Source organism: Acromyrmex echinatior, chromosome 15 (genome assembly GCF_024713525.1).
Source record: "Acromyrmex echinatior isolate Ae372 chromosome 15, ASM2471352v2, whole genome shotgun sequence".
Lineage (NCBI taxonomy): Eukaryota > Metazoa > Arthropoda > Insecta > Hymenoptera > Formicidae > Acromyrmex > Acromyrmex echinatior.
Window position 1 is genome coordinate 7,271,781 of NC_141866.1, and position 17,690 is coordinate 7,289,470.

General features: G+C 38.4%; 1 protein-coding gene across 2 annotated transcripts in view; it reads left to right on the forward strand.

Annotated features, from left to right (window-relative positions):
* Window positions 1–10,324: 10,324 nt before the first annotated feature.
* The window catches only part of LOC105147015 (sosondowah), a 355,053-nt gene continuing 347,687 nt past the window's right edge, over window positions 10,325–17,690 (forward strand). For both annotated transcript variants that reach the window (XM_087413831.1, XM_087413832.1), the window contains exon 1: window positions 10,325–10,372. The gene's annotated coding sequence lies outside the window, so the exon portion shown is untranslated. The remainder of the gene's footprint in view (window positions 10,373–17,690) is intronic.

Sequence of the window (17,690 nt, forward strand, 5' to 3'; positions counted from 1 at the left end):
TACAAATCGTCTTTAAAGTACGCGTGTTAACTGTTAAACGTATCCTGCACAATTGAAGAAAAGACATTGACTGTTTCTTTTTCACGATTGCGAATGCACGTATGTAGGTATGTGCAGAGTACGGGCAATGAGAGAATACGAGAGATGAGACTTATACTCAGGAGCAATGGGTTTTGTGAGATTCATCGTCGTTGTCTTCGTAAGCGAGACACGCGTGTTCCTCGTCCCTTTGGTCGCGGGGAATGTTATCAGGCTATCATGCAATGGTTTTCATTACCATTCGTGCATGGAAGGCTCACGAATCGCGGCACTCTTGAAAAACACGATTTGATTTATTACGAACCGCATAGTCGACGTCGCGCGATGTCGTGCGCGTTCGCCCTTTCTGCTTTTTGAACGCAAAGTATGCCTCGACAAGTGTACGAGATACTCCGCAATGGGTAGAATCTTGTCTGAATATTTTACACGACATATGTATCTTCAGGGTTAGTTTTAAAACATTCAACTGCGCGATTAATCTTGTTTTGTAAAAACAATTTATTACGTTGTAAATACTTGAAACAATAATTATAATACAACATGTGAATGCACATATGTATGATTAAAATATTGTGATAATTATCAAATATTTATCAATTATTTATCTTTAAGAAAGTATTACTAATATTTTAATATAACAAAAAAACAAACGAGATTTACATAAATCATAAATTGAATCAAGAAATTACACGTCGCTTCAACGTTCTATCATTTTCATGCTATTCCTTTAAGCATGGCATCAATATATTTCACCCGAGGGTAGACCGTTGCGGTTTTACGATTGTCTATTATTACGAGGAATTTTTGATCGAGATTGGACCGACAGAGATTATCGATAAAATTAGGCCAGGTGGATCCCTTGACCGCCGTCGCTGATTGATGATCCATGCGGAGAGTTTAACGCGTCGGAAGTGCCGATAATTTCAGCCTTGGTGCTGTCCTCGTTATTACGGAACGATCTGATATTCTTTTTAATGTGAAGCTGTTCGATCAACATACTTATCGGCCACCCAAAGACCGTGCCGATTAATCGCTGGCAAAAGACTTGGGCATTGAACGATGTAAACATTTTTATACAAATATCATACAATAATTATATTTTGTAGGGTCGATACGCGGTCGCACTCTTTTCTATAATAACATTACGTCGTTATCTGAGCACGATGGCCGATTTTCTTCCAGCAAAAGGCAGTTTGTAACGTTCGCTGCGCGTTCTCCCTTCAATTTAAGTACTTCCCTTGTGTGTTCTGTATCTACCCCGGATCTTACATAAGAATATAAATGTAGCCGTGTGCCAAACTGTTCGGAACGTTGCCAGCGGTCAGAGGATCGATTTCCTGGTAAACGTGAGTCGGCTTGCCAAACGTTCTTTATATAATTTGTTATGCCTCGTTGTTTATTATCATGCTTCGATCAAACTATATATCTGCATCAAACGTCTGATGCCGCAGTCGTAAACGCGTTTTAACGAGATGATTTTAACTTCATAACAGTCCTGTTAATATGTTATATCTTATAATTTGATGCAATGAATGAAATGATAATTATTTTTGATTTAATTACTTATTAAATCATTCCATGTAAGTTTTTTTCTCATGCTGAAATTATACGTAGACATAACATTTGAACAATTCTCTATAAATAAATCAAAATGGATTTATCGAGATTAACGTTCTATTAGACTTTTAATTTTTGGATTTTAATGATTATTCAACCTATGTGAGTTTACATTTTATCTTTCGTTTTTAATTGTGTAACGAGATCACTTTTTCAGTGATTTAATTTGATAATTGATTATTTATTCTTTTTTAAATTATGTATTCGTATTAGACTGCATTATATAATTAAAAATAATTATATTAATTATTTAAATTTGCAGCTGAAGGGGACTTGAATTTTTTTTTTAAATAAGAAATTGATTCCTCTATTAAATACATTTAATTATGTAATTATTTAATTCACTTTTTCTGTTTTTAACATCTTCTTTTCTTGATTATTTTTGGTCCCTGTATTAATTTATTTTAATTTGTTAGTTATTTAGTCATCATTAAAAAAAATTATTATTTACCGTTACACAGTCGATCTAATGCCTGTTTTTTATTTTAAAGAAATATGAAAAAGTATAAATGTTAATTTTCCTCCTGCTAGTTCTTTAATGAAGTTGTTTGTTGAATTTTTTTCGACGAGATCAGTACTCTCGAAAGTGTAGAGCAGAAACAGAGCATCAACTCTGCCTTCGTTAACTCTTACATTTGTCACTCTGTTAATCCCTATTAGATCAGACCGGATTTCAAACCCGTTCTACCCCTCCTGGCTATGTGCTTTTGCGTGGCAAAGAGTAAGCTCGTTTGAAAAGTGAGCATACCCCGTGGGGTCATGTCGAACACTAGAGAAGAGAGAAAAGGCGAACGTATGAGGAGGGGGAGGGTATGAGGACGGAGAAAGAAGATACCCTCGGGTCTTACTTTTTAGTAGAATACAACTAAGGTTAAATCGATCTTTTGTGTCGAGTGAAAATTCAATCTCGGAGAAATTTTCACAATTTGTTTTCTCATTTATCCATCTTTACGACAATCGGATACCTAGGTTTATTTTTGTTTTTTTTTTACTTAGGCTAATAACACGATCTACATCTCTTAGTAGTCGATAACAATTATTTCTTTAGTAGCAACGTACTGTATGATTCTTACGAAACCTACGACCTCGAGCAAACGATCGATGAACTTTACATTTAGTGAGCATCGATCTTTCACCTCGTTTCTTTTTCTTTTGTCATTCGCGAGAAGAATGGTTCTGATAAGGTCATCGACCTTGATTACGAAAGCTATCGAATGCTAACACTAAAGAGCCTCTACTGGCGCGCTTGGGTTACGTGTCCTTCGGCTTGTCCGTGCGAAACGGACAAGCTGCAGACGGACCAGCGACACGTCCTAATACCCATCGTGAGTTACTAATCCTTTAAACGGATTACCAATTAAACGTGTCGCTCCGCTTCGTAGGCTGAGATGTACAAGGGAGTGCGATAGTCGCGGGGGCCGAGGAGAATTTAAGGACAAGGGAGTTAAAGGGAAAAGGGGGTGGAGAGGCTCATGCTAAGTTTGGAACCTGACTATTTCCGACGCAAGGGGGTAAGAGAAAGGGGCGAATGGAATCGGTACGGTACTACATTGCGAAGTGTTGTATTCTGCAACGGGTGTTACGTTTCAAATCTCAACAGAGAGATCCGCTTAAGCGCGCACGTATACAGCTGCCAAGCGTTGTATATTTGCTGTCATGTCACAAAACTCGACACTGCCCATCACGTCGTTATCATCTCCGTTACTCACACGACACGATCTCACTCCTTCGGTCTAACTACATATCTCCACAGCTATGTCTCTCTCTCTCTCTCTCTCTCTCTCTCTCTCTCTCTCTCTCTCCCTCCCTCCCTCCCTCCCTCTCTCCCTCCCTCCATCCCTCTCTCCCTCTTCTCTTTCTCCCTTTTCTCTCGTTGCTCTTTGTCATAGCCGAGCGTTAACTTGTTACATGACAGTTTTTATTTTCGTGATGTGAGGTTTCATCTATGGCTTCGCACGTACACGTACGCATATACGAGCCCAGCTCGGTCCATCTGTCATTTATGATCAACTACCATCCTCCCGGGACGTCCTGGCAATACCTCTCTGACTGAGGCTGAAAGCCATCCGTCCAGGGACGTGAGTTTGAATTCGCGAGTCAGCGCGAGTGAGCGAGCGAGCGAGCGAGCGAGCGAGCTGAGCCCTATTCCCGGTTGTATGTTATCTTCTTAAAGCTGACTCTGCTGACTCGTATAAATTTATTATGGCAGTCGATTTCTAAGAGATTGCATTGTGCACGTGTATAAAGGGGATATGTACGGGTAATCTCGAAAGAACAAAAATTCACGGCAACACGTCAGGCGAGAGAGCAGCCGATCAAATCGGCGTGGTTCGTATACACCTTGCCCGGCATTTTGTCAGTGAGCGAGACGTAAAATACTGTTATGCGGATCAGCCGTGATCCCGTCAGATCGCAGGATTATGTCCAAATGGAGGGACGACTTTCCAATTTATCCGCGTACGGATGAAATCTCGAGATCATGACGGAATCAGTGAGTAAGTTGCTCTTCTGGATTCGAAGGATAGTATCAAGAATCAAGATTTATAGGAGCGACACATATCCGAAATCGCACTCGCCTCACAACGACGCAACGACGCGCAGCGGACACGAATGGATTTCGCCATGGAAAATATGTCAATCATTTTGGTCTGACCCTCGACGCGTGCATGCTCCGTTTGACATCGCCTCGCATCTGTTGCGGGGACCTATCGAGAGTCCCGGCTTTGTTAACGAGACACGCGCGTTGCGCTTTACCATGTTACCGAATAATACATCGCCTGTATAATGCTGTCGACACGATTATTCGAGTTGGAACAGCGATCTCTCGAATATTGTCGTCGCAGAAACGGAGATAGCTCCCGTTACCAGTAAAGCGCCACGAGCAAGTATACGCAGATGTCGCGGGGATGTAGATTGTCACGTAAATGCTTGTTAACGCGTAAAATGAAGGCGACAGTAAGAGACATCGGATGCGTCGGTTTAACGAAAAGTCATCCAGCACGACAAGCAATATGCCTTATCATCGCCGCCAGACGACGCTTTGCTTGGCTCGCGGAGTTGTACGGTAATCGTAGTGACTCATCATACGTCAGCAATCAATCAAACTAAGCTCGATCGGTCGTGAGATTGACGGAGTAAAACCGCACACGTGCCACTCACGACAACGATGGTCGCAGATTTCCAATAATGATACTTATCCATTGCATTTATTAGAGGTTTTATCGACAGCTGAACGAGAACTGTCTCGCTATGAATCATAAATGAATGTTATTAATTACGGACTTTAATAAATTGGCGAATTAGCATGGTCATGTTAAAGTATTATCCCTACGATCTGATATTAGTATTGATTATGCCGAAGAGCTCCTCGCCCAATATATCGATACCGGAGTAACCAGTTTGGCATAATGACAAACGTGATCACATACTATTAAGCAATGAATATTAATCTTTTTAATGTTTGATTATCTTTACAAAATATTTGATACGCTTATATTAATATTTATATTAATATAAAAATTGCATTATCTACATTATTCTATTTTTTTTTATCGAAAAAATAATTTTGCTAAATATATTAGATTTGAAAATATTATATAATTTTGTTAGATCATCACAATATGTAGGATGCTGAAGCATAATGAACTGCAAAAAGTTTTGATATTCTAGTAACTAGCTCAAGTCCTATATAATTATTTTTGTCTAACGGAATTATTTTCAGATCTGCTTTTAGCTAAATTTTTAAATTCTGTAAAATGGAGTAACTTTGGCTCAAATGACAATGCCCAAACACGCAAGTCAAAATTGAGACATAAAATGTGAATTGAAAACATTTTGAAAACATTTTAAGACCTTAAAAACGTTATATGTCTTGATTTCATTCTAAGCATTTTTTAGGACCAAAATTATCTCGATTGTCAAAATTATATAGGTCATATTATATAGGTCAAAATTATCCTATTTTACTTTAAAAAACCGTTTTTTTTCATGTTTAATTTATTAAAAATTTGTGATAAAAATTTGTGATGTTTAAAGTCATCGAAGAGAACGAGATGCGTCATGTTGATCACCATTGCATTATCTCTGCTGGAAAGTTCTTGTGGGAATTGAAAGGTGATAAATGATTTCACGGTTCGATATTATCTTAAGTGACAAAGTCACGCACGTAAGCGGTCGGTTGGCTCGAACGTGTCGTAACGGCCAGGATGTAACGTGACGAGTGTAGGTGGCCGTCATCGTTGTCGTCGACGTCGTCCTTGTAGTTGGGAGGAACGTTAGTTATCTCTTTGGACTCGCGGAGGTGAGGCGAGGAACAGGTCGCCTGAAAGAAGCGCTTAACGAACTGACGACGATATTATTGTTGTTGCTGGGACCCGGACGGATTCGGCCGACTACTCGTTCCCTTTATCGGATGAAGCCAGAAGGCAGACTTCGGCCGTTTGTCCTTCCCTTCTCCTCCCATCCTGCGGCGATTTTCTCTCTGTTTCTCACCCTTTCGTTCATTCATACAGGAAGAAAAACTGTATGACCGAGGATACGACGAAGGGAAAGCGGAGAAGGAGAGGAAAGAACAGAATCTCTCTCGATTTGATTCTTAATGCTGGGCAGGGGCTTTAATTAACTCGTCGCTATCTTTTTCCTGGTTCGTGTTTGTGTTTTATTTATGTATGCTCGGTGACTTCAACCGAGACAATTATTCGTTTCCTCATTTTGATATTCTCAGGAAAAATCATGTTCGTCGACAGTCGACGATTTTCCCAAGGATGTTAATATATATCTAACATATTGAGACTTGTTCTCGTCTAAATGTTTGAAATTATATGCTTCTCATTACGATAACACGACTGAGATTGCATGATGACTATGTTTCCTGCTAGTAACTTTATATAATATTTCTATAATTAATATATACAGTGTATGTTCTAACAGTGATAAGTATAATGAGCTGCGACTCACAAAGCTGAACTTGCATACATTGAATATTAATTATATTTTTTACCTCATTTATTGAATTTATTCGTACTCCGGTATGAATCCTTGCGTGTGCATTTCAAGTAATTAATTTTTTACATTTATAACTTCTTGCGAACTTGTAAGAGGATATCTCGATAAATTTATAAGATTTCTCGAAGGCATTATTATTATATACATATATGTTTTGTATGTGTATTACTAATTAGTACGCAGCGATAATATGATGATAGTAATATATTATCATTATCGTGGCAAGGCCATCTTTCTCCTGGATTCATTAAAGACTTTTATCGAGAGAACACAAGAGTGTCTATGTACCAATTCACTTAACGTAACCAATTTAAAAATGCTCATCAGCAATTTAAAGCGACGGGGGTTTCTCGAAGGACAACGGCGACGAGGTTGGACGGGACGAGTTGGGAGGATAGCATAGTCAATGGGGGTAGTCAGAGAAGAACGACGAGGAGAAGATACTTTTGCATGGCTCCTTCAGAAGGAACGAAAGGGGCGGTCGGTGGTGAACCGCCACTACCACCGTGGCGACGCGTCTGCCTTCACGCGGCCAGGAATAGATTGGAGGGTAAAAGAAAAGACTACGAGTAGTCAGGGGCGGTTTTGTGTGTAGCCTAACAAAACTTAATGTTGTTTTAATTGTAATATGAAAACTTCCTCAATATGATCGATTTATTGTGCATAACTTTGTACAAAATTAATAGTTTACGTGCTTTTGATTTCGATTTTAAAGAATTGTATTAATATCGAGGAATATTTAAATTAATTTTCAAACGTTTGTTTATCCCATATGGGGTATCATCAGCAGATAACAAAATCAACGCTTATATGATTGTCAACTAACAGCCAAGGTATTGTCAATCAGTATTGGATCATCACTGGTAAATGACTGGTTAAAATGACCGAGCTAATACCATCTGCCAGTACTAGACTCAAATTATTATCCAGTATGTAGTATTGCGCCAGTATCTGAACTGTGACAATCAATAATGGCTCAGCACTGAGCCGATTATAAAGTTCTACATGGGATGTTATATGTCATGTAAAAAGCAGACGAAGCATCTTATTTACTTTGATTTGTTTTTATTCTATCATGCTCTTGCTAGGTACTTGAAAAAATTGTTAACTTTAGGTTCTGAGAAGTTACCATCCGCTACTGCGACAAGTGGAAGGCGTAAAAAGAGTGAGGGGGGGGGGGAGACCATTTACGAAATGCTCATCGACCGTCGTGAGCTTTTTTTCGGATGGGTATATTCCGCCCTTACCGTAGTCGAACCGCTGAAGCGAGAGAGAGGGAGGGAGGGAGGGAGGGTGCTTTTCGAGAACGCACGGAGGATTACTCTGATTCGTTTTGGCTTGCAGATTTCGCCTTTTCTAACCGCCCCGTGCCCATCAGCATCCTACTGGATTCCGCTATGCGAGTTGGGGTAAGAATTCTTGAGGACAGAAACGAGAGCGAAAGCGTACAGAAAATGGTTGCTGGTATTGCGATAACAGCGAATAAAATTCTTCGATTTTAAGGCACAAATGTAGCGTACCATAGAATGTTTACTTTTCGCAACGTTAAAGAAGGAATTTAAAACCATCGAATTTCTAAGAAAATTTTAATTTCTTATAGAGAAAATAATTTGTTAAAATCATAGTTGAACCGCTAAGAAAACGGCAAAATGAGTTTGTAGATACGTAAAGAGCGAAACATTGTTTCGTCACATCCGCAAGGAAATTAATAATTCTGTGCGAACAAACTCATAAATGGATACCCCGGCGTAATCAAGACGCAAATGTCATTCGTCACGACGATGCAGGGAGATAAGGCCATTGTCGAGTCTGCGGTTATCGGTTTTCTAAGAGGAAAGAGGGTTGACGGTGGGGTAATACCTCCGCGCGCCCAACCGTAAATCATGGTGTTTGCATAAAATATTAATAAGTGACACGAGTCAATCCGGGATTAGATACAAGGGAAGTTGTGAGGAGGGGTCTTCTATGATATTCGCGCGCGTCATTCTTTATCTATCTCTATTTTATTTTGTTTACGTTGGCTTTTCCCACGAAGGGTCGTGCCGACCCGTCGTTGCGTACATTCTTCTTCGTCCGCGATATACTCTCCTCGACAAATAGTAATAATGCGAATTGACACGTGACGCCGTTGTCGCAACAACGGCAAACATACCACGCTTGAGAAGTGATCGAGGGAGGCGTAGGTTACGCTCTGAGAGATTGTTCGGGGAATCTAAAAGATACGTCTTTTCTGTCACTTCGTCGTGGATCGATTGCAGATCGTTTAAGATTTCGGTGGAAATTGATGAATTAAACTCGAATGAATAGACGTCAAATCTATGTACTTTTAATCTTTAGGAAAAGCCACTCTAGTGGTACTGAAACAGGTGTCATATTTTGAGCCAACGAATATAAATAATAAATAAATCTTACAAATAATGAATTAACTCAAGAAAACGCTGTAAAATTTAAAAAATAGATTTTTGCTCTCTAAAGTTAAAACAAGCGGAGCAAAGGGTTCTTACAGCGAAATCCGAAAGAGTAACATCCCGATAGAAGGGCTTTTGCAATGACGTGTGTAGTGTAATTGCGAATGGCTGTATCAGTGACCCACACTCCGTTCGACACGTGTCGCCTCGTGCATTCGATGCTCTTATCTGGCGACTGCTCTACAGCGTAGGTTTGAAGCTCGGGGGGGTATGCTTCCATTACTCGTAATAATATATTCTTATAACTTCGTACAGAGAGGTCTCCCCTTTTCTGATGGGGGATAAAGCAAGACGAGTGAGATGGAAGCGCGAAGAAGCGAGAAAGCATGTGCTGCGGCACACGCGTTTGTCAATGTTTGCCGGTGTCGACACCCACCTACTTATGCAAATCATTTAATTTAACCCCTCCCGCGTGCCGCGCGTATCCCGAGAGAGATCGTATCTCGAAACCTATTCGTATTCATTGCCTCGACGGTGGGGAAGGCGCCGCGCCGCACCGCGCCGCTCGACCCACAGCAGCCATACGATCGCGTTTCTCTTGTCGGCTACCGCCAACTGTGTTTATATCGACGTAAAGTCTTGCGCCACGTGTACGTTACGCGCGTCGTTGCACCTAAAGAGATACCTGCAGTAATTGATGTACCTCTGATTCGATCACGCGGTCATAACACATATGATACATGCATACTCCGGTTTACGACGTGACTGAAAAAGGCGTGTTGACTCTTTTTATTACAATTTTATTCCCGTATTTATTCGCGTAAAAAGATTTCGTCGAGTCGATAGAGAATAACACACACACAATTCGCATAATTTTTTAAATTAAATTTAATATAAAATCTATATATATTTTAACCCTTAAACATCTTTTTGATATGGCATACCAAGCTTCTCTTTTTTTAATGCTTTTTCAATGCTTTTTTTATTACTTATAACTTTTTTAATTAATAAAGATACATACATTTGTTTAATATTTTTTTAAAGTCATGTTTCTATTGAAAAACTATTATTTACAATATGTCTATTTTTATGAAAGTTATGAGCAATCGAATTGGATATGTCATGTAAATGTATCGTTGTCGTAGTATAATATTTAAGAGTTGATACTTAATTAGTATTCAGAAATTCTGTAACCTTAAAAAATATTAAGTCGGAATTTCTGCAGAAAATCTGAAAAAATCGTTTAATTTTTTCAGATGGATGGAGAATTTTTCGGTGGAATACATAAGGAGCAATAGAGATCGGTAAGTTCTCCAATTCAAATAAAATGATAATTAGCTTGTACTTCATATTTGAAAGTTGATGCTGGAGTTACCAACGGAGCATAATTTCGTATTTGTCAAATCGTTTCATTTTCCTTATACAGAATAAAAAATTTCTCCAGAATAAAAAAAAACGTAAATACTTTTAGAAAAACCAGTATAAAAATTCCTAAAAAATTATAAATTATAGTTTTCTATTATCATGTATATTCGCTTCCTTCACATATATACATATAAATGAATACAAGCATATATAAATGAATGCAAGGATATATCCAAAAAAAAGTACTTTCCCATATTTGAATAATTTATAAGAATATCGTGAGATCTTTAAGTTATGATTTTGAAGCTTACAAGAGAAATGACTTGAGAAGTACGATTTGAATGTACTAATCTCTCATTCATATGATATATAGGATATAGCAGAGTAAGAAATGTACGTAATGTTTTACTTAATGATTTTTCTTAATGTACATGTTTTAATTAATGTGTGCAATGTTTTCTTGATGTATGTAATATTTTATTTGGAATTAAAAATCTATTTTATCGACATTGATCAAGTTCGGCCGTCGCTTCAGCATCCCCTTAAGAGGATCTCAAAGCAAAGCTCGAACTTCGACGAAATCATTAGAGGTCGCGCTGCACATCGATATGTCTTTTTATATTACAGCAATATCTCAAGCAATCTATGATACGCAGTCACACGTATGTGTGACGTGATGTAAGGTGTAAAGATCGATCACTTTGCTTGTAACTAGTAACGATGTTTAGTAATGATATTTATTTCAGAAACACGTATGAATACGACCATGTAATTTTCGTATAACAAATTCGTCATGATAAAGCATCTAAATCTAATTTTAAGAACTCGTTTGTTCGACGTTGTTTGTTCGTGTAATCTACGTGCCTGGAAATCACTATTTCGTACGTACAGATTGCAAAGCTTTCATATCAAGCAAATGTTGTCACGACTTGACAGCCATGTTACACTAAGAAATATATCAATTTTGAAATTTTTGATGATTCTCGGCGCAGACTCCACTTTCCAAACACGTATTAATGCGTATACCTTAATCTTAGAAAAGGATTTTCGAATTGGTGAAAGAGAAAAAAAGTATACATCATAAAAACGCACGTGGTTTATAACTCAGAACGTATGAAAAGAAGAGCATAAAAAACCACCGCACAAGCTATAGTTTGTGATATTTAATTATCATTACATTAATAAAAACATTAGACGTTCCGACCACAATCTGGCCATCCTCAGACCATCCTAAATTCACAATATTCTTAAAACGCAGAATTACATATAGCTGACATTAAAAAGAAAAAAAGTATTTTTTATACAAAAATTATACGTGCTTACGTGATAAAACAGGAAGCTTTAGGATCTCCTTAAGATGGAATCCAATTTTCTACTCTCTGTGCTGCTAACCGAAAATTAGCAAAAGGCTAGAAAGAAATAAATATTTCATCGAGGTTGATTATTACCTTAAAATTAGTTCTCAATGATTATACAATAGATTTCAATATCAACTTTTGTTTATAAATATTTTATTAATTGAAAGGAAAATTTTTAAGCGTTTAGAATTTCGAATTAAGCGAAACAAATTTTACTCTATCTATTCGTACGTATAACTGAATATCTAGCTACGCTGGCGACAAAACGCGTAAGATTAGGATTGAGCGATACATCTCTTTGAATGAAAGACATGTGCATATCGCGCAATATACAAAAGCGAACGAAGCGTGAAAGCGTTCGATGTAGGTATCGAATAAATGCGATGGTTGAACGTGCGGTAGCGAGCGATACGATTTCATTACTACGGATGGAAATCGGGAGTCAGCGATTACGATTGGCCGGCGATCATGTTCAGCGCGCCCAACGGCCGGTCGTGAACATTGCGGAATGACGTATCGGTCGTGCGGTTGTTTTAACCGTTTTAACGGCCCAGCGGAAAACGAGTGTCAGCAGCCACGCCGAAAGCCGTGTACACACACTCGTGAGCGAGGCCGGACGGATACAGTAACGATATGATATCGATTCCAATTCGAACCAGTTGAATCGAACGAAAGAGAGAGGGGGGGGGGGGAGAGGGGAAAGGGTGAGTACGCGCGAGGGATTTTGGCGGGACATTGCTGAATTAGTAGCATTGTTAATGCAGTAATCGAGTGCTTCATCGTTGGATGATTCCGACGTGCGGGGTGAAGTGCCATCGACCATGCCGAATGATGAGAGGAAATGGGTGGAGTGTGTAGGTACGGGCATATATATACACGTATATGGACACGTGCGTGTGTCTACTCGTGTGATACAACATGTCGTCACTCAGCTAAACCTGTATATTGATGCCGGAATGACAAAAATTTCGTCGCAGATGTGGTAATTGTTTCGTCGATGGAAATTCGACGGGTATTAAAAACGCGAGTACGCGTTGATGATTTTCCCAACATGACGAATGCCGCCGATATGTCTGAATTTGAATTTCGCACAGATATTCAAAATCAGACGAAAGGAATTTATTTTTAATTTACCATTACGATTTAAAAGAAAAAGCATTTTATTTCGGCTATAGTCATAATTCGCGTCAGAGAATGAAATGGGAGCAAGAGTAAAGGTTTGCGCGCGTGTATTCATGTAGACGACGGTGCATCCACCGTTTGTCGCCGACGTTCATTTATTTTTTCCAACAATATGAAAAAAGAGCATACAGAGAGTGCATTGGCATGACTCGTGCCGACGATGAATGGAAACAATTACAAAAGTCAGCAGCGCGATTTTTTCTCTCTCAAAAAAAATTATTTAACGAGTGAATTAGACACCAAAAGTGGATCGTGCTTTTGCATGAACCGTGTTTATTTTGTAAATTTAAATCCTGTGGAATTTTTATTTTTAATTCAAAACAACACAAAGTCCAAATTGAGAGTTTTACGCACCAAATTACACTTATGTATACACTTAGATTTGGAGTATAGCATCCTAGAGAATACAGAAAGTCCAAAATCAAGACATCTGAAAGACATCTTAAAGATGTCTTTAAGACACTTTATGTTCCAATTTTTATCACGAAAAAAATAAATTATACATACACATATGAAGGCACTTATTAGTGTTATTTTTACGTAGAAAAATAAATCACAGACTTATGTATATAATTAAAGCACTTATTACACACTTGGATTTAGAGTGTAAAAGACAACACAGAATCAAAATCGGGCTATCTAAAAGATGTCTTATTTCCCGATTTTACATTTTGTTGTAATCTGAGATCCTATAACATAACAAATCCAAGTATAAAAGTACTTTCATATATATGATATGCGTTTGATTTACTTTTCGTATAAAAATAACACTATACTATACGTTTAAATGTATAAATTTATTTTTCTTCGCAGTATAGTAGCTTATTTTTATGTTTAAAATTAAATCGTATACGTATATGAAGTCACTTATCATTCACTTGAAATATTAATGAAAACTGTTTCGACTTTAAGGACAATCATTAACAAAAGAAAGCGACACGATAGATTGTACTAGAACTCGGTGTTAATTGTTTCAATAAACAAACCGTCGATCTCGATATCCCTCCCAGCGATTTTCCTCCCAAAGACGATCTTGCAAAAGCACGCCGGAATATGTCAGCTGCAATATAGTCGGAGAGAGCGAAATGTATAAACGGCCGCTCGTGTATTCATGTACTCGACGTGTACCCGCCGTTTGTCGTCACGGCCGACGTTCATTCGTTTTTCCGGCCGAATGAAAAAGCCAGGCGGTGCACATAGCCACGCGATCTGCAGTGCACACACTGACGCAGAGTTGTGTACCGTGGTGGGTGGCGACGCGACGCCCAGCGTCGCGCTCGCTCGCGCGTCTAGCCCGTTTGTCAAAACTCTTTATTGCCGTCCTCCGGGCGCTGTATTCAAAGCGAGGACTCGAATGTACACCGGTCGGAAAAGTGCGCCGCTTCAGTTTTATACATATATAACGCGCTCGGTTTGAGTTTTATGATTACCCGCGCGCGGCGAGAAAATATGCGACAGGACACGTCGACACGTCCATGTTTTGCCCGTTTTTTCCGCTTCCCCGTTACCCGAACCTGTCTGCACTTGGGCTCTTCGAACAGCGACGGCCGGTTCGTCGGTCCCCGAAGAGATCCGCGTTGTCAAAAGCGGAAGTGGCCTTTTTTTCCAGCTCTCATTTCTCGCGATTTGCCCTTCGACCGGAAACGCATCGCGTTGCGCAAGGGAATACGATTCGCGATTCGCTCTGTTACTCTACAATGATATTTAATTATTGCGTGCGAACGATTTCATAGGATTTACTTTTTCTCATCATGCGCTGTTCATTAACATCGATGTTTTTGCCTCAAATGCAGAATGTGTTCCGTATATAAACCTCGCTTGTTTTATGAATGAAAGCGCGAATACGGTAGATACAGCATGAAGCATTAGCGGAATAAAATGATAATACTGACTATGTTGAACATACTGGGAGGTTGTGGCGGAATTTTGTTTCTATAACACTCTGTTATAGCGCAGCCGTAGTAAATTTTCAATTTTTTTTCACCTGCACTTTTGCCGCGAGCAAGCGTCTAGTTATAACTTTGCTGCCGTTAAATGTTTCGGATAATTAACCAACAGTATCGTAAAAACAGTATCATATTAAAACACGCGATAGCCATTTGTATAACTCTTATAAGTCTACATTTCTGTTAACATATAAATTCTATTTTAAAAGAAATTATTCTTAGCATTCTATTAGGTACAAAGCAACAGAAATTAGCAAGCGGTACGACGAAGGGAAAAATATTATTACAATGCAAAAAAAAAAACGATAGAGATTCGTGTAAGCCTAAGTGTTGCCATTCCATAATAAAATGGCTGCTTTGTCCCGTTTCTTTCTTTCTTTTTTCTCTTCTACTCTCGCAAGTAGATATAACTTTTGTGACAAGGAAATCCTGCACGCCCCTTAGATGTTCCCGCGTGTTCGTTTGTGTACATAATACATATGTATGTATTGAAAAGATTTGGACAAGAACTCGCGTATCCTTTCAAGCAAAAGGGAAACGTCTAAGTCCTGAATGGCAGAACGGGAGAGTAGACTGACACTTTCAGAGTCGCCAAGCATGACGTGTCTTCGAATTTAGAGCGTCGAACTTTTCTGCCTTTATCGTAACGTGATATGACAGATTCGATCTTGAATGGCGAAAATTCTAAACAAATTTAGATCTTTGTATATTTTAATATTTTAATTTACAGTTTATCATGAACGATTTTGATAAAGCATCTAAAAATTCTTTAGCTAAATACGGATCTACACTGAAGGATTTTGTTAATAAGCCAATACCTTTAACAAATGATTTGTAGATAGTGATAACAAATTATTGTTTTAATATTTGTTATAATTGATGCTAGTCTAACTGTTATTCCAACCAATTATTAGTGATAGAAGCAACTTATGTAAAACTCAACCTATTTTTTGATTTTTATTTGCTAGCAATACTGATTATTTTGGTTTGAATCGTAAATCATATATTATTTGTTATATTAATGAATAATAGAAACTATTCACAAACTGATCGATTTTCACAACTGATCCATTTTCCTATTAATCATTACATTTGTCATCCCTTTTTTGTTTCTATAACAAACTCATTTCTCTCAATGTAAAAATAATTTTGTTAGACAATCGAAATAATTATATAGAATTCTCAAGCTGATATTAGAAAGTCAAAACTTTTTGCAGTATTGCTCATTATACTTGAATATCTTATATAATAATTTTGATAGTCATAATTACTTTCAGATCTGTAAATTAGCTAAATTAGACACTTCAGCAAATTTATTCTTTCCGCTATAACTGTTCTCGCATTTATATAATCTTTTGTCATTTCTTTTCCTTTTTTGACATGTGAATTTTAATCCAATTCATCTCATTCACTCGTCGTTACGATCGATCGCAGAACACATGTGATATCGTGATTTCAGTAAGATATCGTGGGAGAGAGTTGAAAGCGTAAAAGACAATCAACGATCCAGACAACACTGACGCAACGTTCAATTGTATAACGCCTGTTACGACACGCGCTGCAACACCAAAAGTGTACGGCGAAACGGGCAAGAACGCTTAGTCGGGTGAATACACGATGTGCATTCTCTGCCGCACAGGGGTTGGGTGCACAATGGGCATGAAATCCGAAAAATGGAGGGAGACTGCGGATAATTGGCCGGAGCGTTTGCGTAGCGTCAAATCGCGAGGTCAATTCGCTCGCATTGCGAATCTGGCACCCACTTCCCCCCTCCCCCCCCACGTCCACACACGCGCACCCCCGTCCGCTCTTCAGCGGTCCCGTCGACGAAGGGGATGAAAATCGAGGTCTAGCCGGGAATATATGGATGACGCGGTCATTCGCGCTGGCGTCTCTGCATTGCCCGTACGATTGTACACGTGCTTTTGTGTACGCTCGAATCGGTAAAAAAAAAATCCATTTTTTTTCTTTCGGAGAGAACAAAAAAGAGATAGGTTGGGCCGGCCGGCCATTGTTAGATTTTATTTGAACGCATATCGGGATTCACCTGGGCTCTAACTCACAATGCGAGAAATGGAATTTCGATTACGATCGCTCATTGCCGCTATGCAGAATAGGCTTTTCGTGGAAGTGATACGCGTCAGTAATGCTGATAAAAGCCCGTACACGCATTTTCACGGATGTTCGAAGTACGCGAATGAGACTTGAGAATCTCGACCAGGTCCGAAGATTTAATGCGCGAGCACGTAAACGAGTTTGTTTTTCATAACATGACGAACGAGCGGAGCGCACGTTGCGCGCATTATTTATGAGATTATCGGAGATTATGGGAAGGTGATCCAGATATCAAGTGACTTTGTCAAGACCGATTACTATGTCGCGCATAATGTACCTTCATTGAATCGGCGATTTATCATTTCCGAATACTTTCTGAAAATTTGCATTGACATGAGTTTTAATAAAATTAGCGAGTAATACAAAAGTAGAGTTACTTGTCAGAAAAGTATATATGGTATTTATGATTATAATTATAAAATAATTATGGTCAGGAGCTCCATTTTTATAGTTGCTACTATAATATATTAATCTTCGTAATATTAATAATAGTAATTATATTTTCAATTTTATATATACAAGAAAAATATATAATTGATACCGAACGATATAATGACTTCAATATCAAGTATAAATTTTGATACATAGAATCGTAAATATAATTATTATTGCTAGCATTATAAAATAATAAATATGGGGTTCCTAACAATAATTAT